Here is a 19,483-nt window from a genome sequence, read left to right on the forward strand (position 1 = left end):
GGTAAATCAAGATTATCGCATTATCTTTTTTCATACATCTAGCCATCTAGGTTCTAGATGGTTTTTCTATTTTCGTTCTCACTCGTATACACGACGTGTTATAATGTACCACGTGTGAGTATACGGTTACAAAAAGGGTCAAAAATCGGTCTCCACACTGTCGTTCAGTACGTGCATAGGTGCTGCACGTTACTCAACCGTAAACTGGTCGACGGTTTATTTCGACGACACCCATGGAATATTGTTTAGTGAATATAAGTAGGTTATAGGATGTACCTACGCTATATAATATGCAAAAGGTCTCCGGAACCGGATTGACCACGCCTCCGGGTTCACAAAGGGCTTGGGGGGCAACCCGTGCCCGGCGACCTTATATTCCCTCGTGTTGTTTGTCTTGTTCGACAGGAATATGGAACAAATAAAATATATACGTGACACTTAACAGTTGACAAATCAATGGAATATATAATATACATATATACGACTGTCATACATTTTTTATTATTTGCTGTCGCCGTGACATGCATACTTGACGTATACCGGCTTTGAATAATAATAACATATATTATAAAAAACTTCGTTTGACACTTTTGATTGGATAATCAAAAAATTGTTTGCTTATTTTGTATATGTAGGTACCTACATTGCAGTTGTAATACAAGAAACAGCTGATGTCTACGTAGACAATTACAATTATATCAGAATGTATACCCCCGAGAAGTGGTGAATAATCAATAGAATACTGTAGCTATACAATAATGTTCTTATACAAAGTAATAATTTCGATTTTTGAACAGAAATTAGGAAGATAAGTATTAAGTACTAATCGCATTTAGATTTTAGTAATTTTTATATATTTTTTAATAAGATAATATTTATGCACATATTCACTGACTGGAAAATAAAGGAGCTGCGGCAGGTATCCATGTAATTTACTATTTTATTTGCTGTAGTAATTACGATATTAGTTAATTTAGAGTTTCTATGATATTATGTTGTTTTACTTTAGTATTATACCATGGTTTTATAAATAGTGATCACCACATTAACAAATTATTATTGTTTTAAATAGTTAGAAAAATATTTATGAAATTAAAAAATAGTTACAACAATGACGGGTACCATTTTGGTGATGACTAATTCAAGTTAACCGTACCTACCTAATAATAAAAGATATTAGAGATTAAAATACTTCCGAAAAGATTATTAAAAAATTCATGTTTTTATCAGCACACTTACAATAGGAAATTTGAATAATTATTTCGGTATACCTGAGTACCACAATGTGTTATTTAAACAGACGAAACGAGTCTATACTGTATAATGTATGCAATATAAATAATAAATATCTATGTATCACGTCATATGGCTATAAAATAATGTAATTATTGAAAATCTGATTTTTGGAATTTTTAAATGTACTTAAAGAACATACTTTTAAAATATTGAGATTTTTTAAGGAGACACCTCTCGCGGAGATTTGAGTTCTCTTTTCCACATGACAACATCCCTTTTAAATAGGATGTAAAATATTGAGCAGATAATTTTTCAGAAAATATTGACGTATCTATATTCTAACGAGTCGTTTATCAGTTATTTAACTTGGTGTACCAACTAGGTACCAAAGATAATCAGTAATTACTCAGGCGATAGGTCTATGATAATGGATTCAGAAAATATGGGATCTATGGTAATTGGAACATTTTAGCGATCAATATTATTATCTCTTAACATGAATAATTTGAAAAAATAGTCCAAGAACAATAAATACTATCTCTGATATTACATTTATTTTATATTTTTGTAAAATCATTATCATTGGATTAAACATTTTAAGAACTGAGAAACTACTCTTTTAAATTAAAAAAAAATATCCACTAAATAATGAATAGCAAAAACAACATTTTGCACCACCACATGACTCCCCTTAAGTAGTCAAAACAAAAAATTGAAAATATGGTCTTTGAGTGAATTAAACAATTCTAAAAATCAAAACTCGAACAAAGTCATTATCAAAAGAAAAATGAGGGTGAACGTGCTTGGGGAATCACACCTGTATATTATATTATCAACCGTCTGAAATCTCACAGGAGAATTTTTATTCGCTCGTTATCACTTATCAGTGTTAAATATTCACACTGAACGGAGCGGTGCAACTGCTGCTAAACCATATTGTAGCCATTCACTTACGACCTTTTCGGCCTTGCCATCAAACTCTACGACTTAATAGTTAATGATATTACTGTAATACTAAACTGCAACTTATTATATGACGTCGTACTGTATTCACTTGACGTGTCGTCGTTTGCTAGGCGACGCGAAGTTGTTTTAATATGTAATAATAATGATAATAATAATATACTGAATATTATAACTAGGTATCTCGACGATATCCATTCCGGCCGAGTTATCGTCCCCCCGCGGGTAGTATATTATTATATCCGTACCGCCGTTAAATCATTAGCCGGCGAGAAAATTATCACGCACGCACGATCCCTGCGGCAAACGAATCAACAAGTGGATTTATCTGCAACAGTTTTAAGACAGACGTTTTACTTATTATTTAAAACATAATATATTATGGTTCCAATATAATATAATATATAGTAAGACTTATACCTATGTATACCGGGTGACCCATTTAACGCACGACACTCATTATTTCAGAAAACTATAAACAATTTTGAAAACATTTTTTTTTTTGCACAATTCTAAGTGATTATAAACAACACTATTTTTGCTTTTTTTAACTTTTAACTTTTTTTTAAGACAACACACATTTTTAATTTCTTATTTTAGAGCACTTCAATATTTAAAAATATAATTTTGGACTAGTAGCTTATATAGATGGAGTGAAGACATGATGTATTACAACATGGCCACCCGGCAAAATGTTGATCCACTACAACTCCAATTAAAATTGTAATAAATTACTCACAACAAATAAATTACTTACATAAAATTTGATTTCTATGGATTAAAATACTCCAAATCGGTTTTGGAATATTAAATTAAAAATGTACTAAAAGTCCTTCAAAAGAATATACTTTACTTAAAATTGTAACGATAAAAATTAATTACATACAATTTTTTTCTAAAAAAGTTATTTAGAAATTACTTAAATTGATATAATAATACAGTTTTCAAAAACGTTAGGATTTTCTGACTCCATGAGTATCTTGCGTTAAATGGATCACCCCGTATACCATACTGTAAGTATTATACTCTAATAACGCATTATACACTGTATATTAATAATACGAAACATAATAACAACAACAATAATAATAATAATAATAATAAACATTATGTTATTTTCTCGTGCGCCGGGGTCGGCCGCTGTGCAGGCTGCGGAGGGACGCCACGAGGGTGGCGGGCAGAGGGTTGTAAAAGTTTTACAGCCTCGGCCGTGCTTCAGCCGGTCTATTAAATCATTTGACTCGTAAAATGAGCAGTGATAGTAAAGCGGATCGTTGACGGATTCGAGCTTTCCGTGGTGAAGGTAAGTAGACGTGCTGCCGATGTGGCGATTGGCAATTTTTCTATATATTCTAGCGATGTTTCTGATGTTTCTAATTGTGGAAAACGATTTGGTCTCATCTCTAGGGGCGGGGTAGGGTTTGGATTCATAATCACGCTTTTAGCAACAAAAAGAGGTGTTTACATGTCTCGTGTTTGTCTCAAAACGCATTTGGGGAATAGGAAGGGGCTTAAAACTAAGGACGAGACTGTATTTCGATTGTATATTTTTTTAGATGAAATAAAAACCATTGAATTTAACTAAAGATAAAATATAAATAACACACTCTACTTTTTTTGAAGTTCATCTTCCAGACTGAAAGATCTTGGAGGGTGTGATTTTATACAATAATTATAATATGTGCATTATTATATATTCATCGTCCTCATCTGTATAATAGTAGTACCTACCTTTATAGTAAAGACTTTAAGTACTAAAGTGTAATGTAGGTATATATTTATGTATTTACATATATTTTAAACGTTATGAAGAAATTATTTAGAACTTTTTATTTTAAGGAAATATTGTATGTACTTTCAGGTTGTTGGTGTTTTCGAGGAATCAACTTCATAGCCTGACAGTTATCGTCATCGAGTGTGTGAGTGCGTTTATAATGGATTTGTATGTATGTATTTATGTAGGCATGTGTGTGTGTGTGTGTGTGTGTGTGTGTGTGAGTTAATACACGGTGGATGATAAATTATCTTTTTTGCGATACGAGAAAATCGAAAAACGTTAAACCACACATATTTATGAATTTATAGTATATATATATTATATTCGTGTTTATAAAGACACAGCGATCCTAAATTGCATTTAGGTTCATCGCCGTAAACACGATAATATATTATTAAGAGTGCAGTGATATTCAACGTAGGGGAGGGGGTGGAAACAATAATAGCGACGCTTATTTGTTTTGAGGTAATAATTTTGAATTATTATTATTATTATTATTCTGAATTTCTCGGACAATAAATAATATTCGACTTCAGTAACATGTGTACTCTTTCAAATCGACTTAGCGATTTTTCTGCAGTTTCAAAATACTATTCGATAGTTAAAAGGTGTTTGCGTTTGTGTCTCAATCATAACACTCGAATAAATGTGGTTGAAAAAAAATATAAAATATATTATAAATTGTACTCGTTTTATAAGCATTTTTTTTTTGTTAGTTAAAATTTTTATTTTAGTACATCAATATACCGTTTTAGTCAAAACTTACACTAACATATAACAAAAAAATAATATACCAACCACCTTTAAGCACATGTACCTATACTTCTTCAGTTGTGTCGATAATTAAGCCTAAAATTATTGTAAAATGTGTGGCAATTATTCTACCAATGTCGTTTACATTTTTTGTCAATCGAATATTTCACATTTTTGTTCAATTGACCCACTACGAATTTTTACATAATCAAAATTTAAGTCAAAAATCATTTGTACTATACTTTTAGATTAAACCTGTATCGCGATTAAACGACCAAACGCAATTACGGACTTACGAGTTCATACCTAATATAGTTTTGTTAAATTTGTTTCCTTATTAATTCGATTACACGTCGTAGTAATTAATTATTAACTATATTTTTGTACGCATGGACAATAAATATTGTACCAACAAATTCTTATAACATTATAAATCGTATTATACGAGTGTAATGTAGTGAGTACATGCAACCACACATTTCGTATGGAAAAAAATCCAACTACATTAAAAACAGCATTATAAAATGCATACAATGCACTAGGTAAGGAGTATAGTATAAGTATTATATTTTTTAAGTATTATATTCTTGAAAACCACATCATATTATAATAATTGTATAATATTATTGTCTGTATCTACGGAAATTGCATATGCGTTTTTAACTGTAGCCGCACTTGTACAAGTACAACTACTGTACTTACATAATTGTTTGGGTTATCACTTGATTCTCGCCAAATGAAATTAAAGTTATTACAAAAACCATTGCACCGTTCCGCTTAATGGATTATTTAAATTAACGGTCTTTATGTTCGCTAAAAACTATATAAAAAAAAAAATAACAACAACAACAAGTCGAGGGATAATAATTCTCACCCTTGCAGCCTTACACAACGTCGTAATAATGAAAAAAACATTTACTTACTTAACATTCAAACTGCCAGACGTCCTTTTCTTTTTTTCCAAGACAAAAGTTGAATGAGGTCATTGTGCCATTATGCTTGAAGTTTCCCCTTATTATTATAATACAGACACTCAGACGACAATTATGTATTCAAATAACGTTAATTAATGCGATTTGTTGTATATATATATATATTTGTTGACACACGGACGGATAGACAGTATTTTTACTCCGATAAGAAGTTATCCAAAGTAAATGAACACTTTGGAAATAAATATTGATTTCGTTCAAACGTTTTGTGTTTGTCTTCGTGTTCTCGTTTAATGTTTGTAAGTCGGTTGGTGGCGCGCATTTATATATTTACACAGCGCGTTCGTAAATTAATAATATGTTTAACCTAAAAATCAACAGAACGATTTATTTCGTAAAGTTTCGATTTATTTACCTATCGAAATAAATATACATTATAATGTATACCGCGTTGCAGTCGCGGGAAACCAGAATCGTATTTTCGTCGTTCTTATTAGCAATTTCGTTTATGTTGTCTATCGTGTACTAAAACGATTACAGGGCGATGGATATTTATAATCAGTTAATACGTCTCGTGAAAATTTAGTACTTTCTACTTGCTGTACATATTGTATTATACATATCCCAAGTTAGATAAAATTGATTTATTACAAAACATTTTTACGAATATTTAGTACATAGGTAATTATTATTAGTTTGAATACCCAGGATTTGTACGGTTCTAGGTCGCCCGGAAATCGATTTCCTTTGGAAAGGCTGGTACACATTGATTATATCATGGTACCGTGACACCCGTAAATAACCCGTAAATCGCATCACATTTTTAATTTATTTTTTTATAAATTGCTGCCCTGGTATATTTTATACATATCTACATTATGGCCCAAATATTTAAAAATCCTTATGTAAACTTTTTCAAGAGATATTTTTGAAAAATCAATTATTTTCAAACCTATAGGACTGAGAATATTATAATTGTATTATTATTGGTGTGGTTCAAAATATTGGTTTTGTTGTGTATGTCGTTTAAAATGTATTCTTAATAATAGCAATGAGATGACTTAAAAATGTGCACAAATGTATAATAATTGAATAATTCCTCTCGTTTTTCATACGTTATGAATATGAAAATATCCGGAATGCAATGTACAGAGTGTATGTGACTTTAAGAATGTAACTTTTTTTCTGGGGTTCACCGATAATATAATAATGGATTTTCGTGAAAGTTTGTAAATAATTGTTTTTATAGGTAACGTTAGGTGCTATATCTTACATTTGTACGCCAATTCGTTGACGTGTTCCAGTTTTATATTATGTTGTCAAGTTAAATATTAGGTACATATGCGTATTACATAAAACGAATATTCCATCGTTTGGGACCGTCGCGGGTAACTGATATAATATAATATAATATTATACATTTTATTATGTCATCTAAGTATCGAACCACGTTTGCGAGCAACCAAAGCCCATCAACGAAGCTGCTGCCTATATAATATATACGATGGTACCTATATTGTACGAACCTATCATAATTTATAGATAACGTCATATACCTATCATGATATCACAAAATGCTCTGCCGTCGTCGTCTACGTATACAACGTGTCAATATCGCAATGTCTTGTCGTCGTGCTCGCGGTTTTCGATTGGCTGTACATAAATCATTTCGTCGCCGTGAAAACGCACAGACTTCGAGCATATATACATATATTATATTATACACCACGAGCGCCGCGTCCAACGCGACAATGTCGGCAATGCGCGCACGCCGTATATAACGCGCCGCACCCGGAACCGGATATTAAAATATTTTCCAGCGTCGGGTTTTCTGCACAGCATAATTCGGTCGCCAGTGTATAAAACTCTCGTATAATAAAATACTATAATACGGGGGACCCGACGAAGGTGGAAGGCACACACACACACTCAAATATACATTTATATATATTCATAATAATACATATAACAATGTATATATATATGTGCGCGCTGACCCGCAGCTGTTCGGAGGGGAAACACCGTTTTGCGCATAACAATGGGGACAAATGAGAGGCCCGTGGCGTTCACCCTCCGATCACCCCTTTCGGCGTCTGTCCGGCGATCCTTCGAGTGCCCCTTCCACCCCACGACGTCCGTGGCCAACGTATATATAAATATATATATATATATAATATTATATATTTATCCATTCGGACTCTGTTTGAATTATATATAACAAGGAAATAAACACGACGGACGGACATGTTACACACACACACACACACACACACACACGCTTATATGAGTTAGAATATTATATACATAGTGTGTGTGTGTGTGTGTGTGTGTGTGTGTGTGTGTGTGTAAGGGACCCCGGACCCCAAGGTTTCGCCCATTGGTCAGCGAGCACTCGTGACCCTCGGTCATAAATCACACCAGCGCGACTGCGCACGCTTACTACTATTTTGACCACTGGCGGTGGAATTTTCATTCACTTCCGCTGTACACAATATATTATTATAATGTATGATTTTATATGTATGAAAGCGAATATGTTCGTGGGTAGGTCTCGCGGGTAGCAATAATAATAATATGATAGCAGAAAACACACACAGACATGACGCACATAGCACATTATTATATAATAATATATATTACTGTTTTTTCGATCGCCAAACGTTGTTATCTTTTGCATTTGTTCATTTGCTCGCCCCCACCAAACGTAACCGTTCAAATATAGCGTAATACAATACAAGGCTTACTATTTGCGTATACACTCAGTGCAGGAGCGATTGTAAATTCTACCGATTTTAATGACCTATATACTCTCCGCAGGAAAGAAAGTATAACCCGAAGGATATGTGTAAACTCAGGAGATCATATATTTTGAGCCAGAAATTGATACGTTTAAGTGTGTATGTAATCTGCGTGACAGATTATAAAAAGACAACATATATCATAATATAATCTGCGCTGCATCTAAGTATTAATAATTATGGTAAACTGCAGCAGCTCTATGATAGAAAACGAAATGACATTTTATGTTAACTGCTTCACACTTTCAATTTCAACTGCTGGAATTCTCCTGATACTTTTACCGAGCTCACATCTGTATTATGGCACATTTCCTTATTTATGAACTTGATTTAAAATACATATAAATAAGTTGAAAACAAAATTAATGTACAATTTTATTTTAGTAGAGGCAAAGTACAATTTTTATAATGTGAAAAATGTCTCAAACTAAAATTTCGTAAGTACAAGGTTGTGCAGATTACTCGTACACAATGCCTTTTTATCTAGTTTCGTGTGGCACAAATGACTAAAATTAATTTTTACTTACGCCTGTAAAATCTCCCGCGTCTCGAAAATTTACATTTTAGAGTGTCATTTACATAAGATTTAAATATACAATGAGAATACAATTTTATATTGGTGACATTAATTCGTCATACTACAAACTATAATAAATAAAGGAAAAATATTTTAATACATTTCTTTACCTGTAATAACTTTGTTTGTACGTAATAATGTTCGTGCTATTTAATATTTTATAATAAACGAATACTCATAAAAAAGAAAAATAATGATTAGTTAAATTGAATAAATTTATATTCAACGTTTATAATAATATGAATATACAAACTTAAAATGTACATTTTTACATTTTTGTTGCATTGTTTAGTTAATAAGAGAGTTTTTAGTAATTTTATTTTATTTATTGTAACTTTGAAATTGTATACACACATTAATACAAATAAATACTAAAAATATATGAATTAAAATTTGAACGTAACTATATAGAAGAGGTTATCATTGGTTGTTTTTGAAGTTGAAGAAGATGCTGAAGCCTACATTCCTGGAACATATTATGATGTATAAATGAGTAAATAATCATCACTGTTGTAGACTTTGAATTATTTAACTTTTTGTTTCTACTTAATTGACATCTTTATTAAAATCTTATCTTTTTTATACTTGCACTCATTTTAGCTTTTACTTAAATTACCCAATAATTACCACAAAATATCAAATATGATTTTACAATTATTGTAAAATAAGTATATGCTCTAAATAAGGTAAACTGTTGAAATATCCATAAATTATGCATAATATTATACGCTATAAAAAAATTCATATTTTTAATCTCACTTTTATGAAAAAATTGTTGTTACTTATCATACAATACGATGAATCAGAAAAAATATGCAAATGTATACAAATCTAAGTTCTGCTTATTAGGTAGAATTGACGTTGGTCGTAGTGTTTTCGAATCGTTTAAATTTTTGGTAGTTTATTGTTATCCACAACGGTTATAGGATATCTCGGCGAAAGTAATTTCGGCGAAAGAGATTACGGCGAAACTTTTTCGGCGAACGGGTATATCGGCGAATGGATGTATTGGCGAAATTACATTAAACACAAATATTTAAATATACATAACACAGAGTTTTTTTTTTTTTTTTTTTTTAATTGATCCTGAGCTCGGCAACTGTGGCCATTAGCTATTAGTAGGTACTGTAGGTTTTTGTATTGATGGTTTGTAGGTTTTTGGAACGGTAGGGGGAACACGTGTGTGTTTGTTTTGGCAGAATTTCGAATGGGGCACCCGTAGGTTTCTGCCATGCCCCGGGGGTGGGGGATGGCAGCACTTGCTCTCCGGTCACCGCGACTTGTCCGGAGAAAAATGCCGCCCGGTGGCCGAGGATCGAACCGCGACCGGCTGCGTCGCAGCGGAAGAGTCAGACCACTCGGTCACCTCGTCCCCCAACACAGAGTTTGTTTCTAATTTAATACGTCAATAAATTCCTAACCAACAACTATTCTCTATCACTTTTCCTATTTGCTTATTGTACAAATTTTGCTACCCAATTTCGTACAAATTCTATTTTAATAAAAAAAATAAATAAATAAATAAATAAATAAGTTATCGGGATTTCGTGGTCACGGGTTTAATCTTTAATTGTATTTTCGATTATAATGTTGTTATTTGGCCGATAATGTCATAACGATAACTATCGTCTATCAGTTAAACTGTAATAACCTATTGGAATGTGTTTTTAAAGTTACAATGTGTTGGTGATCAAGTTGAAATCAAACGGTCCACGTTCCATATTTAAATACTGTGTTATTTTGTTACTGTATTATTTTTTATTAACTATGAGTACATTAACGATTAGGTCGAAACCAAAATTGGTGGACGAAAGTCCTGTAGTCCATAGCTAAATTAAAAGTGGTACACATTGAGGCTGGCAAAGAAGCAAAACAGAAATTAAAATGGAAAAGAACCACAGAAAATATAAAAACGAAGGTGGAAAATTATTCAAACCAAGACATAATACCACATTTAAAAAGTTTGGCATACAAAATTGACTTTTACATTTTTAGTATTATTTATATTTATATAATATTATATTTATTTAAGTATTATTTTTGTTATTTATTAATTATTATTATATACTTACATATGGTCCTAGGACATCTATTTTATTTAAGTTATTATTGACTAAATTATGGAATTATATAATATGGTATTTAAATTTTTAAATTTCTGGTTAGGTTTTGTGGTTTCGCCAATACATCCATTCGCCGATATATTCGTTCGCCGGTATATCAATTAGCCGAACAAAATTTGCCAAAATGTCTTTCGCCGAATTGGCCGGTTACCGTCCACAACACCATTGCAATATTGTCATCACGAAATCTTCGTAAAAAGAATAATTCAACCTACAAGTTGGTGAATATTTTTATGCATATTTTTACGAATGATTTACTCCATCAAATAGGTAGTAGTTAATTATTATGCCGCGCACAGAGTTTTTGAAGTATGTTTATATTTTAAAAGTTTTTCGACAACGAATATATTTAGTACTTAAATATTTAAATCTATAGTATTAAATGTTACCAATGAATACAAATTAATTATGCTCTAACGAAATAATATTTATTGTATTAATTTAAATACCTTAAAATACATTTTTATTATAATTAATTAATATGCTGTTATAACATATTACTATATAATGAGCATTAAGATAGTACCTATCAACCATGATAGTTATGTTTTTAGCTATAAAAATATAATCATTAACATGTTAATATATTTTGAGACAAATGACAATTAATTATTTACTTATTAGTTATTAGTATTACATTTTGTACTGATATCAATATTGGTGTTGACTCGAGAATATTTCCATTTATTCGATGTGAAACCTTGAATTAAGAAATGAATAGAATCTAACGAAATTTTATTGAAATTGTTCATTAAGAAATGTAAGTAGATATTATAAATAATTTTTAAAAAAATAATTGTTATTAATAGGTAATAAAAAATATTTATATGCTTATAATAGTACCCACTAACTATTTTAATCGACTAAGAAAAATGAGTTCAATAAAGTATGTATATTAAACAACATCAGATTTAGATTGTCGGTTTCTATTTAGAAATGTTTTTTTCTTGAAATTATATGATCAGCGCTGAAAGTTATTGTATATCTCATTGAAGTTGAGTATAGTTGACTTTTCTGCAACAAATGATTAATTAAAAAAAAATGTGTCATTGAATTTGAAAATAGTTCAAACAAGCCATTTTTTACCATTGGCGTGCAACAATCAAGTCCCTCGCCGGACTTAATAGAGGTGCATTTAATAATATTATTGTCATTGATACCCTGTAGCAGCCAACGGGTATGTAAAAACATTTACGCCACAGGTTTAAGACCGAATCGAATTTCTTGGTTTAATCTTTTCTGTGCAGTATAAACGAATATAACACCATCGATGCATATTTTGGTCGAATCTTGAAGCACCTCATACGCATAAACTAAACGACGATATCATAACCGCAGCGGTGTACATCGTGTTTATTGAGAAAAAATGTCTGACATACCCCTGGTGTTTTATGTACTTTCATATACAGAGTACCTGTCGTTCCGATTAATCATACAATACATTACATTACAATGACGACCTATGTGAAAAACGCGATAGATAAAGAAAAAAACCATAGATCGTAAGTCGTTCGCTTTCGCCCCGCGATAATGGTGAATGTATTATAATAACTCTATTGTCGCCGCGGAGTGAATCTCCATTACGACGTGTACGATTCGATAGATCACCGCGTGGCTGAATAACGGCCTAAGATAATATAATAATGGAAATAATATAATATAGTATGATGATATTATCATAACATCACATGCGGTTTAATACGCCCGCGTAACTTCCCGGACTTCCTTAACGATGGCATTGCGTCTCCCCACCCCATCGGCAATCTATACATACTTAAGTATTATATATACACTCTGGGTGGCGAGTATTTTATATTAGATGCGTTCCGGGTGCTACCTATGGCTCGAGTTAAAATATACGATATCGTATTAATGTATTTCACGTGTGACGCAAATGTAAGGGGTTTCCTCGGTGCGTTCCTAAATGACACTTATTTAATGTACCGAGACGCACTCGAAAAACCAAGAAGTAAAGATCATATTTGGCCCAAACGCGTCTAAGTTCATTTGAGTTACTCCGAGTCCACCGCGAGGAAGTGAACTAGCAATCGACGCAAAAACGTTTCGATATTACTATTATTTATTTCATTATTTTGGCTTATGGGTACCTACATCCACTTAACGTTTTTACACATTTCAAGTTTAAGCGAATGTATTGCATTGCATAGTGCATAATATATATATTTTTTTGGTATTTAAAATTTATTCAACAATACATTTTTTGAAAACGTTGAGACTTAAAAACACTTGTCGTAATACTTGTCTATTATACGACGCTATTTCGCACATCAGCTCGCCACTAGCATTTATTAGTTATTGACGGCGGCGTCGACGAGTCGTAATCGCGCTCAGTTATATTATTTTTATTATCAAAAAGCGAGGTTAGAATTCGGTTTTCCCGCCATTCTCCGCACAGTCGATGGAGTATAAAAATGATGTCTATTGTAATATTATTGCACATATTTTGTAATTTTGTACTGTTGTAATGGTCGGTGGTCGTCGTCGGTTCCGTCTTGCTTAAGTCTCTTAGCTGCGGGTCGAAGGGTTCGGCGGGCTATGGGAAATCAAAAGCGAAACGGACATCCCCCGAAACGAGTGTATATGATGTGTGCAGTTGTAGAGAACCCGGAAGAACCTGATGGGTCCCTGGGCGAAACACCTGCGCGCGCGGCTCGCATATACGCGTATTGACCGTGTAAACCGGCCCGCGGCTTTAACCCTTTCCCGCTGCAATTGACCCGAATAACCCTCGGCACCCTTCCACTGTTTTCGCGGACCTATACCTACCGTGGTCGTCAATCGTTTTTACAGCAGTTTTTACGGTTCCTTGTACCGGTCTTCGGCCGAGATCGTACCCTCGGTACATGGTGTACCGTGTTCGACAAACGGCGTATAGGTTATAGCGTTACAGTTGTACCATTGTAACAATCCGTATACAGGTATATATACGAGAGCATAAAAAAAAACCCTATACTATTATACGACCGCTCGGCGCGTGTTCGGCAATTCGGAAATACCAGAAATGACCGATCGGTTTGCAGCTACCGGGGTAACAACGACCCCCAGCTAAGATACACCTAAACTATACGCATATATTGTATGTATTATGCATTTCAATGTTAATAATATTGGTATTTACGCTGTCCGAATTCGCGGAAGTAAATCAATAATAATATTATGAATACCGGTCGCTTTTAATGGCGTTTCCCCACACGCACGCCGCACACACACACTCTCTCGCGGGCGCACATTCTCCAACCGCTCTGCCGGGACTCTAAGTCCCCCGTCACCTCTCCACCCACACGCGCATTATATTATAAATACGAGTTTTGGCGATTAAATCGGCCGCCGCTGCCACTCGACGGAGCGGCGGAAACATTGTAAAGTTCGGTCTTTATCAGTGTCACGGGCGGAATAATTGAACGCGCCCGGAGTTAATCCGCTCACTGCAGCAGCCCCCCATAATGGTCGCAATATATTTCTTTCGGCTTGAGGCCTACACCATGCTATACATATATACATCACTATGTATCATAATGCCACTGTTTCGCGGAGAACAGCCGTTCATAATCGTATATTATCATCGGTGTAACGTTTGGGGGGGGAGGGGGGTTAGTTTGGGAGATTGTCCCCCTAATATGTTCCCCCCTCCCCTATGACATCATTTTTACTTTTTAGCACCTCCCGGTTAAAGTCCATAAATATTGAAATATTTGTTCACTGGATTCTCTGCCTAAATCTATTATTGTATCCTCAGCACTTTTATAAAACATAATAAGAAAGTATATTATCTACTCTCTTAGAATATAGTTCAATTGGTAACATAATCAGTTCTTATACTCGCTCCAAATAAATAAATAAACACCTATTTAAAAGAAAAAAAACCACTCTTTCTTAGAAATTATAATAATAATTCAAAACATTATTTCATTTGTTTTCAATAATTGTATTAAATATACAGGCGACGTCTGATCGTCAAGACAAGTATTGGTTTCCAAACGACATCATTCGCATATAGTTATTCCTTTTTATCTCCAAACCCACTCACGCATCTAGTGTATGGCAAGTTTTCCTGTAATGCTATGCGTAGGATAAACGGTAAGACTGAAGTGAATGTGGGTGTATATTGTACAGCGTCCTCTGCATAAGCATATCGATTGAAATATACCCAAAACCATGGTTAAGCTACTCACTCAGCTCCGACACTTAGCTCCGAGCTTAAACTTAAGTGTATAGATATTGAAATTTCTAAGTGTCTGGTCTAAGTTTCCATTTATAATAATATTATATACCCGCAACAGATGTTACCTAACCAACTATATATTTACTACCACTAGCGCCTCTTGTACCACAATCCTTTAACCCGGGTTATCCGCAGTTTATTATTTTCAATACTCCCGCATAATATCTGCGTCGTAAGGTATGTCATCCTTCTTCGTGTACACCGAAAATCCTTCAAGTTCCGTCTAATGCCCCCGAAATAACACCGATTCAGCTACTGTACAGGACTGTATTGCGTTATAAAAAAAACGACACGACATTTGTTTAATTTATATTTTAATCTACCCATCGAGGTGCCCCGCTCCCCGCGCGATTGTATATTTTTTTAAAAACATTCTTCGGATCTTTTTTGATCTTTATAGACGTATACAGCCTCGTGTATTTAGAGTGGAAAAGAGCGAATTAGAGCGGCCACAACTTTTTTATCGTGTAGATTCGACTACATAACATGGTTCTAAAAAAAACTGTTTTATTTTTTTACTATTTTATGTAATATACGTGATATAACATATTTATTATTTTAAGCCCGTTTCGTATCTACTGTCGTTTCTCCGGTACCTGCACTTCACAGGTGTCTCGGGCTCTCACTAAAGGCCCCGTAACCAAAAATAATAGTATCACGTATGGGCTGCAGTTTGAGCTTATTGCTTACTCAAAGATATCGATGAAAATAAAATGATCTATTTTTTAAATCAGCCTTTATACACTGCAAACCCGCCCAGCTGTATATAGGAAGGTACGCGCGACGTTCAAACGCGATGATATAATCATTATTGGCATTGCAGCCTTATTCATATTTCCCAGTAGGTACGTGTTATGAATATAAAATACGAGATTTTACGTTAAACGCGTTTCTCGTCATCAGACTGTCCCTGTATAATATAATGCGCGTTTTATTGAAAACGCTCGGTTTTAAAACTCGAGCAAACAAAAACTATATAATATTGTATATTATACGATGCCATAAAACTAAATATACATCTTGAGTGACTGTACAAACCTAAATGTTTGTATACTCATTATAACAGTTAAGATATAGTTGAACATATATTATAACGACCGTCGGTACATTATAGGCCACGTAAATGATTACGCAACTATTTTCTATTATTATTGTCTTTATTCGATAATATCGAGACAATATTATCATTATTGTGAGAGTTTTTTGAGAGAGAACAGGGTGAAGTTGAAGTGTTTGGAACTAAAGTGATACCTATGATTGAATCATAACTTTTCCAGGCAACAATCCGTCCTGGAACTTTAACCCTGAGTGAGTGTCTGCGTTTAGCAATCGAATTTCAATATTAATCGAATTAGAAATCGGACTGTAGTCTGTGGTGGTGGATGGAGAATAATGTTATGAATAATGCGTATGGCAATATCAAACTCAGCACTCATACGTCCACCGCCATTGGTCAACGAATCACTAACCGAAAGCGTTACATTCGTGGTGGGGAGGTGGCGTTCGGTCAAAGGGTGCGTTGCTCCCACCGGAACCCGAGTGTGCCTCACTTGAACTGCAATTATACACATCTGGTGTGGGCCAAGTGGCTTGCCGAAGATCGGAAACCTTGAGGCTCAAACAGTTAAACTACTCGACGTATATAATATTATAATGACACGACGTAGTTATATATACAGTAGTTTGTAGTATTATGGCAGGCGCACGCCCCCCATAATGGCCGTATTGGCAAATTCATTAAGCAGCCCATAATCATCGTGGCATAATGGCATAATATATACCATACAATCTATTATGCAGAAGGCGTCGAATAATTATCGTACACGATTTAATGTTAGTGTACCCGCTAAATCACTATACGGATAGAAATAACTGTCCGTTTAATAATTAATAATTGTGAAATGTTTATTCGTTAAACGTTCAAAAAAAGGAACTGAAAAGTTTTTCAAACAGCATTCGACAAATAATTGTGTTATCTGAAGAGTATAGTATTATACCATGAGCATTGTAATAATATAATAATCTTATATTATGAGATGACTCTAAAACACCCGTAGTTGGATATGGCGTATAGAACAACGCCGATTTAGGTGAATGAAACATTTTTTTATTTTTTAAATTTGATTTGTAATTTACTCCGATGAATTTTTGTATATTCGATAATATAAAATCGGTCAAAAACGAAATGTCAACTGTCAACATACCTATTTTCTATCACCTGTTAATAGTGCTTAAAATGTTTACGTATGGTTTATATATATTAGGTATGTACAAACAATTGTTTACATTTTAAACTATGATATAATATTTAAACTTATTATGGAACTTATACGATATTAAATAATTATGTACTGAAGTATAGATTACTCAGAGATTTAAGTTTTAGACTTATGTAACTAGGTACTAATTTATTCCGTAAGCTATTATAATTAATTATAAGTGATATTTTATTGTTTACCTAACAGTGAAATTGAATAATTTTTTGATATTCCAAACTGTACCGAATTTTTTATTTTTTTATGGTACAGCATCAACTTCTAAAGTTATTAGCTTGCAACACAAATTGGTAATTAGTACATAATAGAGTATAGTTATACAATAGATTCTTAAATTGAATTATACATATCAATTTGTTTTAAAAATATGATTATTTTGTTGGTGTTGTCATGGATAGGGCTGAGGGCTTCAAAGAGGTTGTCAGGCAATTTTAGACTTTTTCTGGTATCTATATGGATACGGCAGTGGATAAGGAGGTGCTTGACTGTGAGAGGTTCTCCGCAGGTTAGGCACATTTCTGGTTCTTCTCTGCGCATAATATGTCCATGGGACATTTTTGAGTGACCTATACGTAATCTATTGATAACTACTTCATCTTTGCGATTTGATGTATGGGGTTTAGGCCAGTATTCGTGTACCGAATTTTACAAGACTTAATTATTGAAGAAGAAAAAATATCAATGTGATAAAAATTAAAAGTTAGTAATTTAATTTTACGTAATAATCATAATTTCTAATATTTACTAACTATTATTTTTTATTGTATTTTTTGTGCCTGAACGCTGTAACTGTTATTGTATTGATTTTGTTTCAACATTTTAATGTCATCGGGTTTTTTGTACGTCAAGATTGTTTTGACTTTTGTAGCTATTTGGAGTAAGTATTGTTTTATAGAAGGCACAGTTAACTGAATTTCCTCTCGAAAAAAAGGAAAAGGAAAGTCTATATTCATAAATCAATATGTATACTCAAAAATATAAATATTTATATTACAAAATTATTATTTATAATTGTTTTATCTGTGGATTTCATACTGTGTTGATATTCTGTAATTATTGCAGCAATAATTGTCTGTTGTAGGCAGTGATAATATCTGAAAATCAAACCAAAACGATAGTTTAGTAATCTATATGTGTAGCACATTGCTGTTTTCAAATGTTCTTTTAAAACTTTAAAATGTGTAATTTTCGTTAAGTGTACCTGCATTATGAATAGTCTAAAACGTAAACACGTTTTGAAGGAGCATAAAAACAAGGGAGCATTATTAAACGGAATTAAGGATAACGTAAAGCCAAATTAATGAATTTGACAAACGGACGGTTGTATAAATGTAAGCCAAGGGATGTCGAAAGTAATGAGAACCGTCAAGGGTACATTACCGTGTTGGTTTAAACAAATTTTGTTTGTATAATAGATGTCGGAGAATATTTTATTTGTTACGACATAATAAAGATAACTTTATAATAATTTAGTATTGAAGCCTGTAAAAAGTTTCTTCTTTGAAAACATTACCAAAGTATAAGTGAGAATATATATGCGCGTGTGTAGATTAAAAAACATTTTACATAATTGCGACGTAAGACTCAAGACGTCGTCTTTACCTATTACCTATATTATATATATACATATAATATATATATATATATATATATATTATGCACTACTAAGTCCTAACATAATATACGTAGGTACACTTGTTGTGCTTGTACATAACTATCGTTGGAGCTTATGAATTATTCCGTTTCACGATATAATATGACGTGTACTCGCGTACTTGTTAAAACAATACAGTATAGTGTACCAA

At 33.0% G+C, this 19,483-nt stretch overlaps 1 long non-coding RNA gene across 2 annotated transcripts in view; it reads right to left on the reverse strand.

Annotated features, from left to right (window-relative positions):
* Positions 1 to 18,642: 18,642 nt before the first annotated feature.
* The window catches only part of LOC111038966, a 48,827-nt gene continuing 47,986 nt past the window's right edge, over positions 18,643 to 19,483 (reverse strand). For both annotated transcript variants that reach the window (XR_002605045.1, XR_002605044.1), the window contains one exon: positions 18,643 to 18,772. This is a non-coding gene — a long non-coding RNA (uncharacterized LOC111038966). The remainder of the gene's footprint in view (positions 18,773 to 19,483) is intronic.

Source organism: Myzus persicae, unplaced genomic scaffold, assembly GCF_001856785.1.
Source record: "Myzus persicae strain clone G006 unplaced genomic scaffold, MPER_G0061.0, whole genome shotgun sequence".
NCBI classification, from domain to species: Eukaryota; Metazoa; Arthropoda; class Insecta; order Hemiptera; family Aphididae; genus Myzus; species Myzus persicae.